Source organism: Sinohyriopsis cumingii, chromosome 11, assembly GCF_028554795.1.
Source record: "Sinohyriopsis cumingii isolate HCF-2022 chromosome 11, ASM2855479v2, whole genome shotgun sequence".
NCBI classification, from domain to species: domain Eukaryota; kingdom Metazoa; phylum Mollusca; class Bivalvia; order Unionida; family Unionidae; genus Sinohyriopsis; species Sinohyriopsis cumingii.
The window spans coordinates 69,776,761-69,797,148 of NC_142971.1; the positions used below are offsets into that span (position 1 = coordinate 69,776,761).

Below are 20,388 nucleotides of genomic sequence, written 5' to 3' on the forward strand. Positions count from 1 at the left end.
TCCACAGTTACTCTTTTGTGTTCTGCTTCTTTCACTTTCTTCGCTAACGGTTCTTAGTGCACGACGTTTTAATATGGAGATTATTTTCTAATGCAACAAGCACTGAGGTTAAACATCAAGATGACATCCTGTTTGGCCCGATGGAAATCGCGCGAGGGCTTGCGAGATTAGGGGAAGCTACTCCGTCATAACATTGCCTATGATAGTCTGGTTCCTTTTTTCATATGTTCCCTGCGTTTTACTCCGCTATACGACTAGAGGAACGCAACACAGGGGGTATACAAAGCGGGGAACCAGTCAATGCCTATGGTCGAAATGTACACGATGCCATGCCTCGTACAATCCATTGGATATTAAATAAAGCCTGATCGCATTATGCAAATCCTTTGCGTCAAAAAAAAACGCACAGCAACAAAATGTGTGCGTCAATTTTCTTCAACTTGCGTCCCTGACGTACAAATGTGCGTAAAGGGAAACACTAATACACATACATACTACATATATACATATATATATACATACATACATACATACATACATACATACATACATACGCACGCACGCACGCACGAACAAACATACATACATACATACTCACTCACGCACGCACGAACCCACAAGCATATGTATATACAAACATACAAACATGCATCCATACATACATCCATCCATCCATACATACGCACGCACGCACGCACGCACGCACGAACATACAACACACAAACATACATACATACATACATACATACATACATGCATACATACATACATACATACATACATGCATGCATGCATGCATGCATACATACATACATACATACATACATACATACATACATACTTTAATTCATACATACATACGTACATACATACATAATGGGACATTTTTAAAGAGATTATGAGCAGTGAAAATCCAGTTTAATATGCATTTCTAATTGATTTGTAGAATGAGAAGTTTCACCATCAGAACCGGGCACTCACATATACACAGTACTGGAATTTATAAAATCGAATAGAGGACCTTCAATAAGTAAGTATTTTGATTATTAATATAAATCAATTCAATCTAAATACTCTACTAATATCACCTGCTACACATAGTTCCCATCCATATTAATAAGCTAAATTAAAATTTTCATGTCGAATCCTTATGTAATATTTGTAGCGTATATAAGTAAAAATGGTGTCCAGGAGATTGAGGTAGTTGAATTGTCAGAATTGTTTGAAAATACAGAGAATGTGTCCCTTTTTAATGAAAAAATCAAAGACCTGCATGCCAATCTTCAGTATGAATACATTTCTGGCAAGACTACGGTTTAGAATTTAACATGTCATATACAATAGCACATTTTTAACTTTGGTGTACAAACATTTACAACTATAGTGCAATCCCCTTCATTAATAATCCAATTCATGATAAGATCTCTTCAATATGAAACACACCAAAAGTTTATTTTGTATGATGGCATGGCATAGTTTTAGTGCGCTCAGTTTAGAGCCGTACAGTTGACCCTGGTGACAAATATTCACTTTTAAAATCTAATGGTTTGGATTGATTATGTGACGCCATGTACTGTATCCATGACAGTGACTGGTAAATCGTACATCGAATGATTGAGAAGGGACTGTCCGGTTATCTGGAGACGCCTATTATTCTTACTATGATGGCAAATATGATGTAGAGTTACAGGCGAAAATAGGCTTACAATCTTGATTCGACTGACGTATGGTATCATAGGAAAAATAGTTATGTGTGTTTGGTGTTTGAGTTGTGATTTGTATTTTACGGTAGTTAAGGAGCGGCGCTACGTTACAGAAATGTATTAAGGAGAAACAATGCATTTTTGAGGTAGGCAGGCACTTGTGAAGTTGTGATGTAAATATGTAGTTGTGGTATTGGTGGTCATACATTAATTAGAGGAAAATGATTCTAGTTTGTTTCATTCGTTCACTAAAGAGACCTCTTTTATGTAGCATGTCTAATGTTCTGCCTTTCGCGTAGTGAAGTCATGTGTACAATTAATGTTGCGTATTTGTGGTCATTGATTGATTATATAAACAATGACGACTGTTATCATTGGGTCCTTAGAAAAAAAGGGCAATACAAGAGTCTTACGGCCAGAGGGAAATGAAGGTAGCAAGAAGGAAGAACGTAAGGCAGAATTAACGAAGTAGAGAGAGACAGACAGACAGAGACAGTGATAGAGAGGGAGGTGGAGAGAGAGAATATAAAAATGTACTGACTAAAAGGGGAACATAAGGTGAAATATTTGAAATTTTACCTCTGAGTCAAACAATATGTATCTGGTTGTTTTCTTTCGCATTAGTTATATTTCAGTCACATGCTCATTTATGATACATCGAAAAACACTAAATTTTGAATTATAAAAGCTTAAGTTCAGCGTCATGACTGGTACCATGAAAAAGCTCTAACAAACGTTAGTTTTATCTCCTATTGGCTCCATCTTAACTTGTCGGATTTACCTCTAATGCGGTTAATTGTAGGAAGGTAATGGTATTATGTTTTGGTTACCATGTAGACTGTTCGTTATTATGCTGCTAACCATCTCTGAGTGAACTGAAATCTATTTTAATATTTTCCGGTGTATTTCTTATCCAAATTTGCATGATATGCTTATATATTAATTCTTACGCGAAAGAACAATGTCATTTGCAACAATGCAAGCGATACAATGGCTGCACTTTAGTTATATATATATATATATATATATATATATATGGACAGATAGATATATAGATAGATAGAAGGGCGAGAGAGACAGAAACGGAGAAATATATTTTATTTTTCTTCCCTGTCTGTATGTAAATAGTATCGTATGTATGGCTGAGCTTCGGAAAAGTACATATTTTAATATTTTTCAATGTGCGACCGTTTATAATACCACAATTAAACTTTGTTGAGCCCCAAAGATTGTCCCTGTGGAAGTGCCCCATGTAACAGGCATTTAACAAGGGAGAGAACGTTGTGAATCTTACACATTTATAGCAATAGTTGCATCTCTTATTCGACCAATAGGTACATGTATTTGGGATTCTCCAATGGGAATAAAGTAAGTTTCCTCCAAAAAGTGCAAATTCATACACCAGTTGTGCTGTGAGTAACACTAACAAACGGCACGAGATTGCGAATACTATTTATTATATGCAATGTGGAACAACATTCATTTCGAAAACAATCAAATAATATACACTGTACATTTAATAACTGATGATTTGTGTTGCGGAGAAACGAAAGGAACACAAAAAAAATCATACCCTTGCAACCAACACACACTTATTCAGATATTGCGTCCATCAGATATTGCGTCCATCAGATATTGCGTCCATCATTGCGACTTACGGATAACGTGGTCTTAGGCCCAATGAGCATCCTAAGTATTACATCATGATAATATCAAATCTTAATTTCATTGTGCGATTGGTTAAATTTTCGTTTCGAGCATTGAATTGATAGGTTGTACATCGAATAACATAATGTTCATAAAGTTATTTGACTTACGCTGGTTTGCCATGTGAGTTTTATATTGACAATTCATTGCAAATATGCACGAAGCTGCCTTACAAATTGACAAGATGTGGGCCCAAAATCCATAGTCTATATATTACTATTAACATAGGTTTTGTACATAATAATACTTTGTTACGAAAATACATAATGATAACGCGAAGCTGAATGCCAGTATAAAATAGGTAACTCAAATATGCATACAACTGTTATGGGTGATAAAACAATGTTATTAGTTACGGAGAAAAACAATCAGCTCCTCGAAATTATCCCGGTCAGTGAGTAATCGTACCCATTTGGAGAGGACCGGCTGTGGCGGATGTCATGATGCTGACATCAGAAGGTGGATAGAAAGAAGATAAAATAAATATAATTTTAATAAAGGTTGGACAGTACGTGTCATATATATATATATATATATATATATATATATATATATATATATATATATATATATATATATTCCATATATAATCCTCTGTATGTATTTTATATTTATAGGTGGATATTTGAAATTAAAACTATTTAAATTTATTTTTGTAAGAACAACATCTCATTTGCTCTTACGGTTGTTGGAATATATATTGCATGCGTCCTACATTGTCAGGATTGAGCAAGAAATAACACTAACAAGGGGGAGAACTGTGTCAATCTAAAGGACTCGATTATTTGATATATTATTTATTCAAACCGATGTCACATGACGTCATGCTATTAAACTATAGTCTACTTTGAAGTCGTTGTATAACTGATCAGATTTTGATTTGCTTCTTGTACGAACTGCGTGTATTAAAAGATGAGGACTGTGTGATATTTCCTATAATGATGTGGATTGTGTGATATTTCCTATAATGATGTGGATTGTGTGATATTTCCTATAATGATGTGGATTGTGTGATATTTCCTATAATGATGTGAAATTATTACATGTCCAGTGCAGACTAGTTCACGAACATTGTTATCATAGTAAAAATAAATTCGTACAGCAGTTCTGATAAAATGATTTAATATACTTCAACCATATTCACGTGCGCATATGCTTAATGTATTTCACTCAAATAATATGTGACCATATGTATTGTACAGCAATGTTCGAGTACGATCTTGATTATAATTATACATGTGATGTTTCATGTACTGTTGATATCTAAGATGCGGAGTCGTATCACTCGTAGGATTTTTGCATAGTCTATCTGCCGCGATCGGCGGTGTCGTTGGCTCTAACGAAGATAGTGTTGTCTCGTGGTGAGGGAATACAGCTTCGTGCTCAACGGGTCTGCAGCGAACAAAAGGGATCTTGACCATCCGACTAGAGCGATGTGTTCAAATACATTTCGTGATCGTCAACTGAACTTTACAAGATAAATGTTTCACTGTGAAATTATTCGGTATCACTTATTGAATGAAAATAAAATATATAGTTATATATCTGACTTAGTTATAAAAGCTTTTCGTATTTAACATAAATTTCATACGTTGGTCACCCATGCACGTGAAAATTCACCTGCAATTAGATCATATTATCCCTTGTTATGCTTAATTCCAATGATGTATTACTGCCAAATCATCCTCCAAGTCATCAATCACAGACGTTTTGTTTGTATTTTGTTAGTAAACGAAGGGAAATTTGATCACTGAATGCAATAATTGGGGAAGAAGCAGAACAAATATAGACTTCAAGGTGTTGCTAAAGCAATACTCAATCAACCACTAGATTACTAGCATAAACATACATTTTAAATGCCTGTCTGAAATTCGAGTATACAGAGCTGGTCCATTTCTAAATATGGCCTTTAATTATCAGAAGACTTTTGACAGGCAAAACCCATAAAACATTGATTCAATGCATTGTTTAGTGCTTCAGCAATTATGGAAACATTTGAACAACATGTCCGGTATAGAATCCAGAGTTACCGAAATGTCGCATCAGTTGCCTTTCACAAGTAGCCACTTTGAATTCTTAGTTTAAACATGACGTTGTCTTGCAATTTGTCTTAATTTAATAAATCTATCTGTATTGATTAACTCAAACTTAATACAAATTTAATACAATCTTTAAAGCGACGAGAGAGACAATACTACAAAATACTTTATGTGCGATAGATCAACATTAGCTTGAAAGACTTGGATATCGTATTGTGTATCTTTTGTATTAATTGTGCCTTAATCAGCCACCTTTTTCTCTTAACTCGATTTACTGAGCATGTGTTGAATCTTTCAAATATTATTCATTTTAAATCGCAGTTCCATGCACATAGTGAAAGTATGTTCTATGTAGGACAATACATTAATTATGTTTATCTGTAGACGTCTGGATGTTGGTTACAACGCCTTGCTAAATGTTTCTAGCTTGTTTCGAAATTATGCCTCAGTGGTGACCTTCTATATTATGCCACATATATTCGCAGAGTCGAATGAATTACTAAAGTTGTCAACCCAGCTTTTCAAGGACACTGCTACAGGGCTTGAACGTTTTTTTTTTTTTTTTCTTATTTTCGCTTGTATTGAAATGAAAAGAGTTAGACAGTGTAACAAGATATATAATCCTATGTATTACGGTAATCAAATGATGTTAATAGCACTGCAGCACATTTACTGCTTTCTATTGGACGTGATGATTGGTGGTTGGATAATTTTCACATTTACATGATACTGTTGACCTACAAAAACAAAATGTAGATACCTGTTCAGATTCACTGGTTATGTTTCAGTCAGTTTGTGAAACATACCAGCAGGGAAGTTAACAGTGGATATTATAAACATGGAGACGGGAAAAAAGAGTAAAAGAACATCAAATACAAAATCAATAAGTAACACTATATCCGTTGATAGCGTGACATTAATATAATATGCCGTAGCTATTCATAATGTTTCTTCAAGTTGAACATACAATTCATATACCATATTTACAAATTTAACTCTGAGCCCCATGGTAAATTTGACCGGATGTATACAAAAGTGCCATAGCAACTTTGGATTTTGAGTAGGTTCTCATATATGTAACAAAGGTTTTCAATCATAATGTGTAAAGCTTTTGAGGATGTATTGCACAAATATGTGATATCTTTCGATGCATGAACATAAACAAGTGGGAATAGTTAACAATCTCTATCTAGATTCATCCTGAACTATTTACAATTTTATAATAGTAACTCCAGAAATCAAGCTGCCAAATGATGTTTGTACAGTATCTAATTGCACAGTAAGTCCAGTAGAGATGCAGCGGATAATGTAAGACTTTACATTTTCATTTAAAATATTCCTCAATAATATATATGTCTCTTTGATAGATTCTTGTTTGATACTTCTTTTAAGTAAACAACGATTGTGCATGAAATATTTATTATTACTGGCCCAGCAGCGTGGACTAAATTGCCCACTGAACCTAGACACAAAGACACAGAGATCCCTTTCAAGAGTGCTCTCAAAAGTCACGTATTTCGACTGCAATAACTAACATAAAGACCAAATAAAGTGTCCTACATTACATATTTTCAGCATGGTTTTATTTTTTATAATGTTATGGTGTTTGTTTTTGTAACCATATCATTATAATTTTTTTGTTATCTTATAGGTGTTGTCTAATGTTGTAAAGCGCTTAGAACTTCTAAAGATTAGGCGCTATACAAAGTCCGCATTATTATTATTATTATTATTATTATTATTATATAAACGATTAATTAATTCTAGTTTATTTATTGTTTTTATATTTTAGTAAAGACTTTTTCATTATCATAAATATGACGATAACATAGTTGTACAGCGAGACATTTTTAAAATGTTTCCAGTTCGATTTACATAAGACAGCTACCAATACCAAGAGTAGTGACAACATAGAAAACATCGTCAGCACCTGCGCAGAAGAAAGATGTTCCGAATGAATAGTAACTATTGCACAGAAGATGGAAGTTTACCTGAATTTCTGTAACTTAATTTATTGATTTACTCAATCAATCTTTTCAAATACTCACTAAATTAATATGTCTCTATCAACCCTTTGGACCCAGATATACTGCATATTATGGCTTTTTTATGTGCAACGTTTTTTGCGGAAGTGTAGTAAAATTGGTGATTTAAAATCACTCACTATCAATCTTTCGGGGGTTATGAACAAATTAAAATGAAATATTATGCATACAAATGTTTATATGTTATTCTATTTTGGGCAAATGTGTAAAATATATTAAAAACTAGATTTGATAGAGAATGAAACACTATATAGTATATAATCAATGGTACATCAGGTCGCGTCTCACAAGACTTGTTTTTTTCACTTTCAATTTTCCACAAACATTCATAAAAGAAGATCTGTGAATGTAGTATTGCCTTGGTATTTTTGTAAAATTACTTAAAAATGTGAAGGAACTTAAGAAAATAGTATATAAAACTCACTTGTGCGACACGTAATTAGGTGCGGAAGTCACAGGTAAGAACAAAACTTAAGCCTTTATTTTCATTACAACATTGGTTGTATTCAAGTGCAATTATAGCAATACCAAGATATATTAGGGAAATATTACAACATTAAAAAAAGTAAAACCATGTAAAATCAAATTTCTAAATTTTATTACAAGAAGTTAAATCCATTAGCGAAAGTGCATATACATGCATTTCTTGATATAAAGTCTCTTAAGCGCATCATATACGGAAGTTTATTTCAGTTTATTAACCTGCAAGGAAAACAAAAGAGAATATATATATATATATATATATATATATATATATATATATAGAGAGAGAGAGAGAGAGAGAGAGAGACAGAGAGACAGAGATGATAAGAGTTACATTCGATTTAAATATCAATCAAGAATAATTCGAAAACTATAAGAATTTTTTTCCACGATATATTATCCTGCTATTTTTCATGATTAGATAGTTGACTGCGTCATGTGACACTTGGATTTGCATTTGAAAATCATTTTTGATTATAAATACGTTATCCGTTGGAAACACGAGAGGCGTGATTTGCTGCGATCAAGGTAGTGCATAGATGAAAACAAAAATACAGAAAAGATTAACAATATAATGCAATACCACAGTCAGAGGATTACCAAATTTTGGCATGAAAACTTTTGAAAACAAATATAATGACAATTTTAAAATGTTATCAAGTATGTTGTTGTTGTTGTTGTAGGGTTTAACGCCATTTTTCAGCACAAGATAGGCAATACATGGCGGCCAGTATTAATGGTGGAGGAAGAACCAGGGAAATTCCCGGAAAGAACCAGCGACCCTCGAGAAGCTACTGGCAAGCTTTAACACATACCCACATTGGCCGAATTCGAGACTCGAACCGACGCAGACAGAGGTGAGATGGCAGTGATCCGTAACGGAAAGCGCTTTAGACCACTTGGCCACTCGGGGCCCCTTACCAAGTATGCAAACCAAGGCTGATCCATCACACAAACATGCTTGTTGAGAAAGAGCTGCATCATTGTATTATTTAAGTGCAATGATTATATTTATCGTACACGCAGTCTTAAGGTACTATGTTTTCAAACAACATGTTTCATACAACATGTTTTATGTTTTAAAGGTACATGTCAAACAACGCATTTTAAAATGTCATGAACGAGACTGTAATGCTCATTTTATTCTAATAAAATCCCTACTTGATTACATAATATGTTGACATCACCAAATCTTCAGCTGTCATAAAAGATGATTCCATTTTAAATACGACATATAGTCACATATATAGTAAAAACTGTAACTGGATGTCTTAACTTATTATTATTACAGGGCCCCGAGGGACCGAGTAGTCTAAAGCGTTGTCCGCTACGGATCACTACCATCTCATTTCTGTCTGCGTGGATTCTAGTCTCGGATTCAGCCAACGTGGGTATGTGAAAAAGCTTGCCTGTAGCTTTTCGTATGTCGGCGGGTCTTTCAGGGGTTTTCCCGGGTTCTTCGTCCACCATTAATACTAGCCGCTATGCATAGTAGTATATCGTGTGCTGCAAAATGGTGTTAAACCCTATAACAACATCAACAACTTATTATTACTGGCCCTTGATTTATTTTCTGGGTAACATAAATGTAAGTACTGTCATTGACACATGGGTCATACTATCCGATACGAACGTAAATCATCTCGTTAGCAGATAACGTGTAAGGGAGAGGCACACTTACCATCAATATTCTATTCACCTCCTCCTGCAGTGGATTCCTAAGGAAGAAACATATTAATTAATAGAAACGATCATATCGAAAATAAGAAGACATAGCTACTATATGCATTATTGGCATTTTAAATTGTGTTTGTTATTTGTTACACTGGTTACAGATTCAATGGTAACAATTTAATTGATCATGTATGATATATACACCAAACCAGAGCATCAACTATGGTTTCATTTGAAAATAATACAACATTCATATATCAATATGATCAGTTTACATTTACATAAATAGATAACTGGTGTAAAAATATGAATACATAAAATCATTGATTGGTCTATAAATTATCAGTCATCGATTCAATTAGCGAGTAAGCATCAATTATTTCCCAGAAAAGTGGAATAAAGGTGAAAACCGTATATTACATGTTATAATATTTATCAATTTGAGTTGCGTTCATTAATAATTGAGATGATGTCTTATTTCCCAGAAAAGTGGAACAAAGGTGAAAAGAAAGCATTAAACATCACGTTGTACGGTCAGTTTTTTATAAATACAAACTGTAATGTCTCTCAAAATTATTTTACATCTTTATCTCATTTACTGTTGTGTATATGCTAGAATTGTACTCACACCAACAACAGCGTCTTGTACAGCACCTGTCTCATGCTTTGCACCCTTAAAATTGAAAACAATTATTGAAATTATACATGTTTAGATATGAATCACTTCTAAGTGAACATGTTTACGTGTGATGTTTGACCTTGCTAGTTTATAGATGCAATCTTTTCAAAGAACTTGATGAAAAAAGAATGTATTCCTGGTCATATTATTACGTCTTAGTTTTTATTTGAAGAGTGTTTACGTCCGAATTCCACAATCCGCGTCTTATAGGAATCAATTTGAGTTGCGTTCATTAATAATTGAGATGATGTGTTAATTGAACTTATTTATCGAATTATAAGTTTATTGATTTTTAGATTAGACCTCTATGCTGGAATTGTTTTTGAAATCATTCAAAGACTATTTGAAGTATATAACTGCGATAAATCAAGAGTGCTAGCACATAAACACTGTCCTATAAATGCATAGGCCGAGTCAAAATTTGAATGTGTTGGAAACAACTTATGTTATTAAGTCAGAACACTCTATGTGATATAACTTATAGTATATGTTGATTCTTCGTTCTTCGTATATATAAGTATATGCAGCTGCAGTTGTGAAAAGTGGAGAGTAAGCCTAATCGAACTTTATTGTGAAAATTTCCACCTTCATATTGAAAGAACCATATACATTAATTTTCTTTTCTTTACTGTGTTAGGGCATTATATTGCATACACCTGTTTTTTTCTTATTTTCAAAGTACTCACATCACTTTTCATTTCTTTCCCAGCCTATCGAAAAGGAAGATATATATATATATATATATATATATATATATATATATATATATATATATATATATATATATATAATGCAGTGTTTCACTATACATAGTAGGCTTGAATGTTATCAATAATTATATAACACGACATAGACTTTAACAAGGCATATCGTAAATTCCATCAGTATATCAACCGTTTGTAAGGTATGTTTATTAAAATCAGAAGAAGCTCCTATTAGTAAACACTTTTGCTTATATGACCTAAAAAAATTTAAAAAAATAGAAAACAGTCACAAATGAAACAGCATTTTACCTGCTTATTTCTAATCATAAACAATTTTATGTTTGCTCTAAATCTTCATTTTAATACTTCTCGTGTACTTTTGCTAAATGTACTCACTTCGGGCTCTCTTGGCAGTTCTTTTCCAGCCTGTAAAATATGAATTATTATGGCAAATGGCAAACACTTTAATATTCCCTTGAAAATACTGGATATTGAGATTAGGCTCAAAATGACACTGCTGCGTTACTATAATTCCACCATACAATCAAATACAAGATCTTCTTAAAGAGACAACGGTGGAATGTTATAATATATACTAAATATACTCTTGGACTACCATACTATCCACTAAAGAAAATATCGGAATACGATAATATCAAGTACAACAGTTACATGAATACTATAACATCCTTTAAAGACAATGTAGTACCATTATATCCATTGAAGACAATGCTGAATTTCAATTCGGTCGATTAAAGAAAATATTTTAATAATTCAATATCACCTAAATACAATGATGGTATACTATAATATAATATGACGAAGTACTATAATATCCACTAAAGACAATGACGAAATAATAAAATATCCACTACATACAATCACGAAATACAATAATATATATTAAAAACAATGACATAATAATATAACATATATTAAAGACAATGATGGAATACTTTAATATCCACTAAAGTCAATGATGGAATACTTTAATATCCTATACAAGCTACGACAGAAAACGATATGATCCACTGAAGACGATGTTGAAATACGATAATAGCCGCTAAAGACAATGATTAAATACTGTATGATTCGCTAAAGACAATGCATGAATACTTTAATATTCGATAAAGACAATGCTGGAATACTAAATGTTCCTGTAAAGACAATAGAGGAATAATGTAATATCTGCTAAAGACCATACTGAAATAAGATATGTCCGCTAGCGACAATCCTTGACTACTATATTATCCGCAAAAGACAATGCGGGAATACAAAATTATAGGAACAAAAATGAAGATATACAGTATGCACGAGACTTTACGATAGTTTGGATTAGTTTCATATCTTGATAACACGTGGAAATATCAACATGTTTACCAATGAATAGGTGGTATCATGAGATATGAATAATTGTTTGTATTAGGTGCTTTGTAGCTTTATCAAGTTTAGCATTTAACTGATTAAAGACTGAGACACGTGAACTTGAAGCAAATTTTGTAGAACTTCCTGATATATAGTCATTGGGTGAATATAGAACTTGATGAACAGTCGTAAATATGCATTTACTGTCATCACGTTGACAAGCAAATAATGGACTTCAAGCCAGGATCAAGACAATGTAGCATTTGCTCCATTTTTAAGACCATCTTTGTGCAGCAATAAATATATAGTTAGGTGGATATATATATATATATATATATATATATATATATATATATATATATATATATATATATATATATAAACTTAGATGCATATATCATATGCATTCATACATGCGAATTTACGACATGTGGAAATGTCAAAATATAATTAATTATATCGTATAACTATTGAAAAATACAGAGAGGGATCGAAATAAAATGCGAAACTTACCGAACATCCCATTTTTCTGAAGAAAACAAATTATAGTTTTAAGTACACTGCGATGTGCACATTTGTCATTGATCACCTTCATTAGACAGGTACAGTCTCTACGTGGCAGACAGAGTTTACACACTGTCTTATTGGACTGATATATTTACCATCCATACGTTTCAAAATTCCCACGCTGCACATTGTATATGTTGGATTTATTTTAATTTGATACGTACATTTTATTTTGCATTTTGTTTAATCAGACAAGATGTCCACAAAGAATCGAACTGTCTTGCCTTATAATTAATATAATAATAACGTTATCAGTATCACAAATAGTTGCTTCAAAGCCATATTTAAATAATTATTGAGAAAGTGTGGACGTATAATAACACGTCACGAAATATGATTCTTTATAAACGACAAAGATGATTCGATTACATTGACTATAATGCTTCCTAAAAAGTATGAAGTTAAACAATTGCCCAGCAAAGCTATCATCTCTCTTTTGTGCACTATGTTTTGAACTGTACCGAATTATACTGCGATACCTAAACTTGTGCCGTCAGTTTATAGTTCTAGCAAATATATATTTATGATCCCATAATTAGTTTGCAATTTATAACTTGGTGAAAAAATCCTGGCTTGCTAAGTAAAAGACATATGAACCCGCTCATAAATTATTTTTCAACAACGTTGTATGTATATCTTTATGTCTGTCTGTAAGTTTGCATGTCTGCATGTATGTATGTATGTATGTATGTATGTCTGTATGTCTATCTTCTGTCTGTCTTTGTCTGTATGTATGTCTGCCTGTTTGTCTGTATGTATGTATGTATGTATGTATGTATGTATGTATGTCTGTCTGTGCGTGTGTGTGTGTATGTATGTAGGTATGTATGTATGTGGGTATGTATGCATGTAGGTATGCATGTATGTATGTATGTATGTATGTATGTATGTATGTGTGTGTATGTATGTATGTATGTATTTATGCATGTATTTATGTATGTATGTATACATGTATGTATGTATGTATGTATGTATGTATGTATGTATGTGTGTGTGTGTGCATGTATGTATGTATGTATGTTATAATATGATATAATATAAGACAAGATAAGATACGATAAGATATGATGAGATGAGATGAGATCAGGTGAGGTGCGGTGAGGTATGTATGTATGTATGTATGTATGCATGTGTGTGTGTGTGTGTGGTGTGTGTGTGTATGTATGTATGTATGTTATAATATAATATAAGACAAGATAAGATACGATAAGATATGATGAGATGAGATGAGATGAGGTGAGGTGAGGTGAGGTGAGGCGCGACGAGACGGGACGAGACGAGACTACACGAGATAAGATAAGATAAGATAATAATTCGTATTATCAGTCTACATAACCCATATATCCAAATTGAAAAACAGAATGAAGTAAAACTATTTTAAACATAAAATATCATAGATATATTTTGTATAAATATGCAGACACATCTACAACAATGTATTGTACCCTTTATTGTTAAGAATGAAATTAAGGAGCACATTTAAACAGTATATTGATCTATCTACTAATGATACGATAATCTAATACATGTTATAGTTCCAAATATATTTAAAAGTAGAGTTCTTGCCATTAGATACTCTTGTTATGATGAGGAAGTGATTTATTATGTTATCACTTTCGTGTATGTATGTATGATGTATGTATGTATGTATGTATGTATGTATGTATGTATGCATGTATGTATGCATGCATGCATGGAAGGACGGACGGACGGACGGATGGATGGATAGACACACGCACGCACATACACAGGCACACACTCACGCACGCAAGCAACAACATAAAATAAGAAATGAAGAATTCATGTAGTATTTGATGTAATAATAAACGACCGGCATAAAAATAATTACATTACAAGAATTACCCATTAGCAATTGGTTAATGTGTCTTAGATTTGTTAGGGTCATTTTGGTTGCTAAATATTTCGATTCTGGATGTGTGGGCTCATTACGATACACTTAAACGCAGAGGTCAACGGTTTATATATTTTAATAAATTCAGCTTTTCTTTTTTCCATGTACGTTGTGTGTTTTAAAGTATTATTAATAACAATTAATAATTTGCTTAGCGCTCGTGTATAATCTAAAACTAATATAAAGATGTGTGAATTTTTAAAAATCACGCAATGTAGAATAACGTCAAATGCTATAACTGCAATGTATAACATGGACACGAAATGTGTACTTTTATCAGAACAGTGTGCATTGATTTCTTGATAATTCAACAGTTACGTTCGGTCTAAATACTTAAAAGCTTCAGCTTTGAAGAGGTTATGTACATGTTTAGTAAATAATTGGTAGGTTGCCATAACAAAAAGAATAAATGGTGTACCTCTGAAAATAAATTAAGCCCATCCCAGGATGTTCTTGTCTATTCAAATGAATTTAGGAACTAATGCTATCCTCATTATTGATGATATAGGTCCGACGTCAGTCGTTTGTGTTGTGGAGAAAATAATTTTCAGTTCAAAGAGTAAAAATTTGTTGATTTATCGATTGGTCTGTAACGCCTATCGGTCAACTAAAATATAAATAATTGTTCAACACCAGGACGATCAGAATAAAACAACTAGATCATGGACACTCCATGCAATCTGACACTAACAATATTAGTACAAAGATGCGACTTGCTTTAAGCTGGGGACGTTAACGTCATGCACCGAGCCATTACCAGTTTCCCGCTTTAACATTCTGACTTTTTTTTGCTACATAGTGAATGCATCGATAGCGGAACCGAAGAGTTCCGATCTCGAAGCGAGTTCTTGAATAACGCTGACTACCTCATTAACACATAAACTATTTCGCTTTTGTCCATTTTCTATCGTTTTTGTTTTATTTAATTCAAATGTGTACTTTAGCAAAAATAGAAAAGTCAGGAAAACGAAACAAAGCGAAGAAAATAATTTGGTTTTTCGTGTGGGTTTTTTTCCGGATGCACGACACATCAGCTCAAGTGATTTAGCACCAAAACAAACTACATTTGTTATGTGTAACAAAACCTAAGCAAAACAAATCCTTTACATAGGAGAAGAACGTGCACATGATGCAATGAAAACATTTACATAACGTCGCACAATAATATTGCTGTTTTTGTCACCGACTTTTTCGGTTCATGTAATATATCCGTTCTTTGTACCATCGCTCAAGGAGTGGTTGATTTTCATAGGTGCTGCTTATTTCATACTATAGTTTAGCTTGTATCAGTGACATAACACAATAATGTGTATTGATATTACTAATTCTGATACAAATATTTATGCTTTAAGTGAGATACGATGCTATAGAGGGAGAATACAAATATTGATGAGGTGCGGATTTATTGGATGATATATGTAACACATTATGTATTGTACATATTATCAAGGAACTCTTAAATGATTTACGTCTACATTATCCTTTACTATTATTTATTATCTCCGTTTGTACACAGAAAAAAAACATGTATGTGCGGTCAAACAGTGTCAACAATTTCGATTTAGACGTAGCGGTGGCTTATTTGATCAAGAGTTGATTCGTGATCAGACTAGCTTGGTTTTGATTCCCACATTTGGTCCAATCTCATTGGCAATAGTTGTATGTCCTTGGGCTGGGAACTTTATTATACTTCCTTTTGATGCTTTGCTTTAAAAGGCAAAATTAAACTAAGCATGGCTTTTATACTAACTTTCTTAAGTATCATGTATATTGTGTTTTAAACATAACCAATATTTAATGATCTTCGTCGTGCAACTGGCCTCATAGCTTTCGCAAATGGCCCGGACACTATGTAAACGTTTTTATTTTGAGATCAAAATGCACATACTTTTATGTATTAATTTTCTGATTATGGTGTCATCATATAGTTATCTCATCCCCCTTTCATATAGTTTGTATAGAGTTATACACATCAATATGTCATCATCCTATATACCTATACATATATTGTTATATCATCACCCTTTCACACATTCTGTCTAGAGCTGTAATAACATATGTATGTCATAAACTTTGATATATTTTATCTACAGCTATATTCACATCTTCACACTTTGAGCTATGTTATCCAGACCTATGCTCTTTGATGGTGTTAATGTGCGCACTGTATATATTGTGAGCATCGCATACCTTTTGTTCACATCTTTAATGGTTATAGTTTCATATATATGCCCTCTCGCTTTTTGTATATATTAGTTTATTTTGCCGTCACAGATAGAGTATACAAATCATTGCTCTTTTATAGGTTCTTATAGGTGCCCTATCTTTCTATTTCGCAATTACCGTAGCTTGAAAACAAAAGAGAAAGAAGGGGTTAACGGACCTTCCCCCTTTTACTCTATCTCTCTCTCTCTATCTTAAAGTTTTATGCCATAGTTTTTGAGTGCTATCTACATATATTGTTGTTACCGAAGTGCCGTGATAATAATAAACAAATGATGCAAATATGTGTCATTTATCATGATGTAGCAGGTGTTATATTTTTTTTTGGGACTGGGATAAGAAAAAAGCCGGATATGAGTCAGCATAATGCATAGTCATCTGACATACACAACGTTATGTTTAGATATTAGAAAAATATATGATAAAGAACGATATAAAACAAATACATTTTGAAAAAGTCATACATCCGACTCCAGTAAACATACATGAACATTCATGAAAATTCGTACATGTCAGAAAAGGTTTGCCTTTGTTTTCCTTGGATACAAAATGCAAAGAGCAACACTATGTCAAGTATCAATCTCTCTTACTTGAACTAGTTGAAAGTTATAAAAGCCTTCCAGTGATGATTAAAAAATGATAGCGTTTTTCTAGAAGGTGGCAATAAAACTAAAATCTAATCTAAACAAAATTCTAAATATATAGTACTGGCTCATTTGAAATGTTTTTGCACCATAAATACTTACCCAGTAACATTTGCAAGCCATAAAATATATCGATCGATGCAAACGAAATGTCTGCTTTACTAAAACACTAAATTCATTTTGCTTGGCATGTGTATACAAAAATAGTTTATATAATATGTGATCAACATTTTGTTTAACGATTGCCAGTAGAGTTTATACATAGATCTCCGCCGTGATTGTCTGATCTGAAAAAACAATTGACTGAGGTAACATAATTTCACAATAATTTAGATCAAGCTAAACGTATAGATGACTAGGCATGATATCCTTTTGCTTGGTTATAAACCAGCATTCCACCAGTTCGTCTGTAAATCGGCCTAATCAGGACATGCTGATATTTTAATCATATTAGTATTATGTTACTCATTGACAGTGGTTTCACTTTAAAACACCCTTTGGAGACATAGGCATGCACGGACACTAGACGCATGCGTAAGAATGTAACGTCCTCATACTGTTCAAACGTTTGGCAAACCAAATATATCCTAACAGTGATGTAATGCGTGATTGTTTTGTACTGTCATACTTTCAATCGAAATTGCAATGTCGATATCTGGATGCCTCAACATTGATATGTGTGATTCAATAGTTAATGAAAAGATGGAGGACAACAATTATAAGAAAGTCTTTCTGTAACTCAAATTTAAAAGTAACCTGGAACTGTGAAGTCTGCAATAGCAAATATATTTCACTTCTTAGATTAATATAATGGCAAAATAATAATATACAAAGACAAAAACATATGAAAAGTGTCGCATCATTAAAGAAAAAATAAAATAGTCAAACAAAACCGTTCATGAATGTAATGGGTTGTGTTCGTACACATTTAAGAAACGCCTACGCAACCGAACGTATTGTTAGATGTTTTAAAAGGAAACGAGCAATTTCAAAATATAGCGATTTATTAATTATTCCTCAATAAAGTTGTTCAGGGAACAAACCATTCTTCCTATCGTAATTTAGTGTTTTGGGACGAACATGACCAAAACTCAGTAGCATTGAAGCTAAAATGTTTGCATTCCAGCATACGAACGTTGTTTGACATAACTGATTATTTATAACAGGTAGATAAGTACCTACTCAAATAGTCCTATTTAAAATGCAGAATCAAGTATCTATATGAGATCATGGTTTATATTTGTGACTTAATGTATTCGACAACACAAAACATGTTACTTACATTACGCGGGTTTGTTAACTTCTGTGATGTGACACCGCTCTCCGAGTTGTAGGCAAACTATCGTCCAGGTGTATATTTAAGAACACAGATAATAATGCGTGCGCAGAATGCTTAAACACCTTTCAATTGGTCCATGTTTTTACCTTTGTGTCAAGTGATTTACTTTTTATGCATATATTATATGCTACATTTATGTTTTAAAATGTATTTGCTCGGTTATTTTTAGCAAGGAAGATGAAGCCACAAAGGATCGAACGAAAATAAAAAAGTGAAAGTCTCAGTTATTATCAGAATGCCGCGAAATCACTCAAGAATATTATTCTCATATGTTACCAAAACATTGATGTGGGTGTATGTCGAATATTTCTGACGATTGCAAAATGTACGATTAATACCTTCAGTTTAATTTCAAACACCGGTAGCGGGAAAGGTATAACCATAATCACTTGTCATGGTAAAGGTAGCATCAGACTGAAATGTAGTTTATTTAATTTCGTTGCTGGCAACTCAACACGGTTCAAGTAATTAAACATAAATGCGAAATATGCGTATGAATGTAAACCTTACTCTGTATAATAATTTAGTGTGCAATTGATATAACAATGCCTTTGGTAGCCATAATATATGTATGTATCGTCATTTAATATTGTAGCATTTATCTGCTCATTCTTTAAATTGTATTGTTGTCATTTATATTTCTGAAATACAAGAATAGAGCAAATGCAAACATTTTTCAGTTTTATTAGACGGAAGAGATTCAGTCACATTTAGTGCGGTTGTCCGCTTTTACCAAAATATTTAATTTATAAAAGTTTCACTAGTTTTTGTTGTGACATCTGAATAACCCATGTTATGTACAAACTCTTAAAATCATATAGTGTTTTGCTCTTTTTCCTCAGTGTTTGAATTTGCAAAGAGACGCATTTCCGTTTAGCCAAAGTCAGAGATGTCTCGTACTTGTGTCAACAATTCAGAAACATTCTGCTATATTTGTGGCAAAGTGATGTTTCCTTCACAAAGGCGCTTTATAACCAATATGGTTAAGAAAGCCTATCACCTTTAGTTTAGCTGCTATATTGAGATCAGGAAGGGGGGGGGGGGCTGACATGTACGCTTCAATACATGTTCAGCAAATCGTCACCAGTGGTTGAATATAAAAATTAAATATATGTTTTGGCATTGCCATTGATTTGGAGAGAGCTAACATATCACATCACATCAGTAATTGTTACTTCTGCATGGTGCCTCCAGTTGAGAAAGGTGTTAAAAGAAGAAAAAGTAGACTTAGCATTACCCAAACATGTTATCAGCTATAGACCCAGTAACTCCACGGCGAAGGACTGTCGGTTCCTGATGCATAA

At 33.0% G+C, this 20,388-nt stretch overlaps 1 long non-coding RNA gene across 1 annotated transcript; it reads right to left on the reverse strand.

Moving 5' to 3' along the window:
* Nucleotides 1–8,075: 8,075 nt before the first annotated feature.
* On the reverse strand, nt 8,076–19,114 carry LOC149788651 (uncharacterized). Its single transcript, XR_016424414.1, has 7 exons — nt 19,028–19,114; nt 12,913–12,928; nt 11,431–11,460; nt 11,017–11,040; nt 10,280–10,324; nt 9,659–9,695; nt 8,076–8,196 (listed from the first exon to the last, which is right to left on the reverse strand). It is a non-coding gene; the product is annotated as an uncharacterized LOC149788651 (long non-coding RNA).
* Between the last annotated feature and the right edge of the window lie 1,274 nt (nt 19,115–20,388).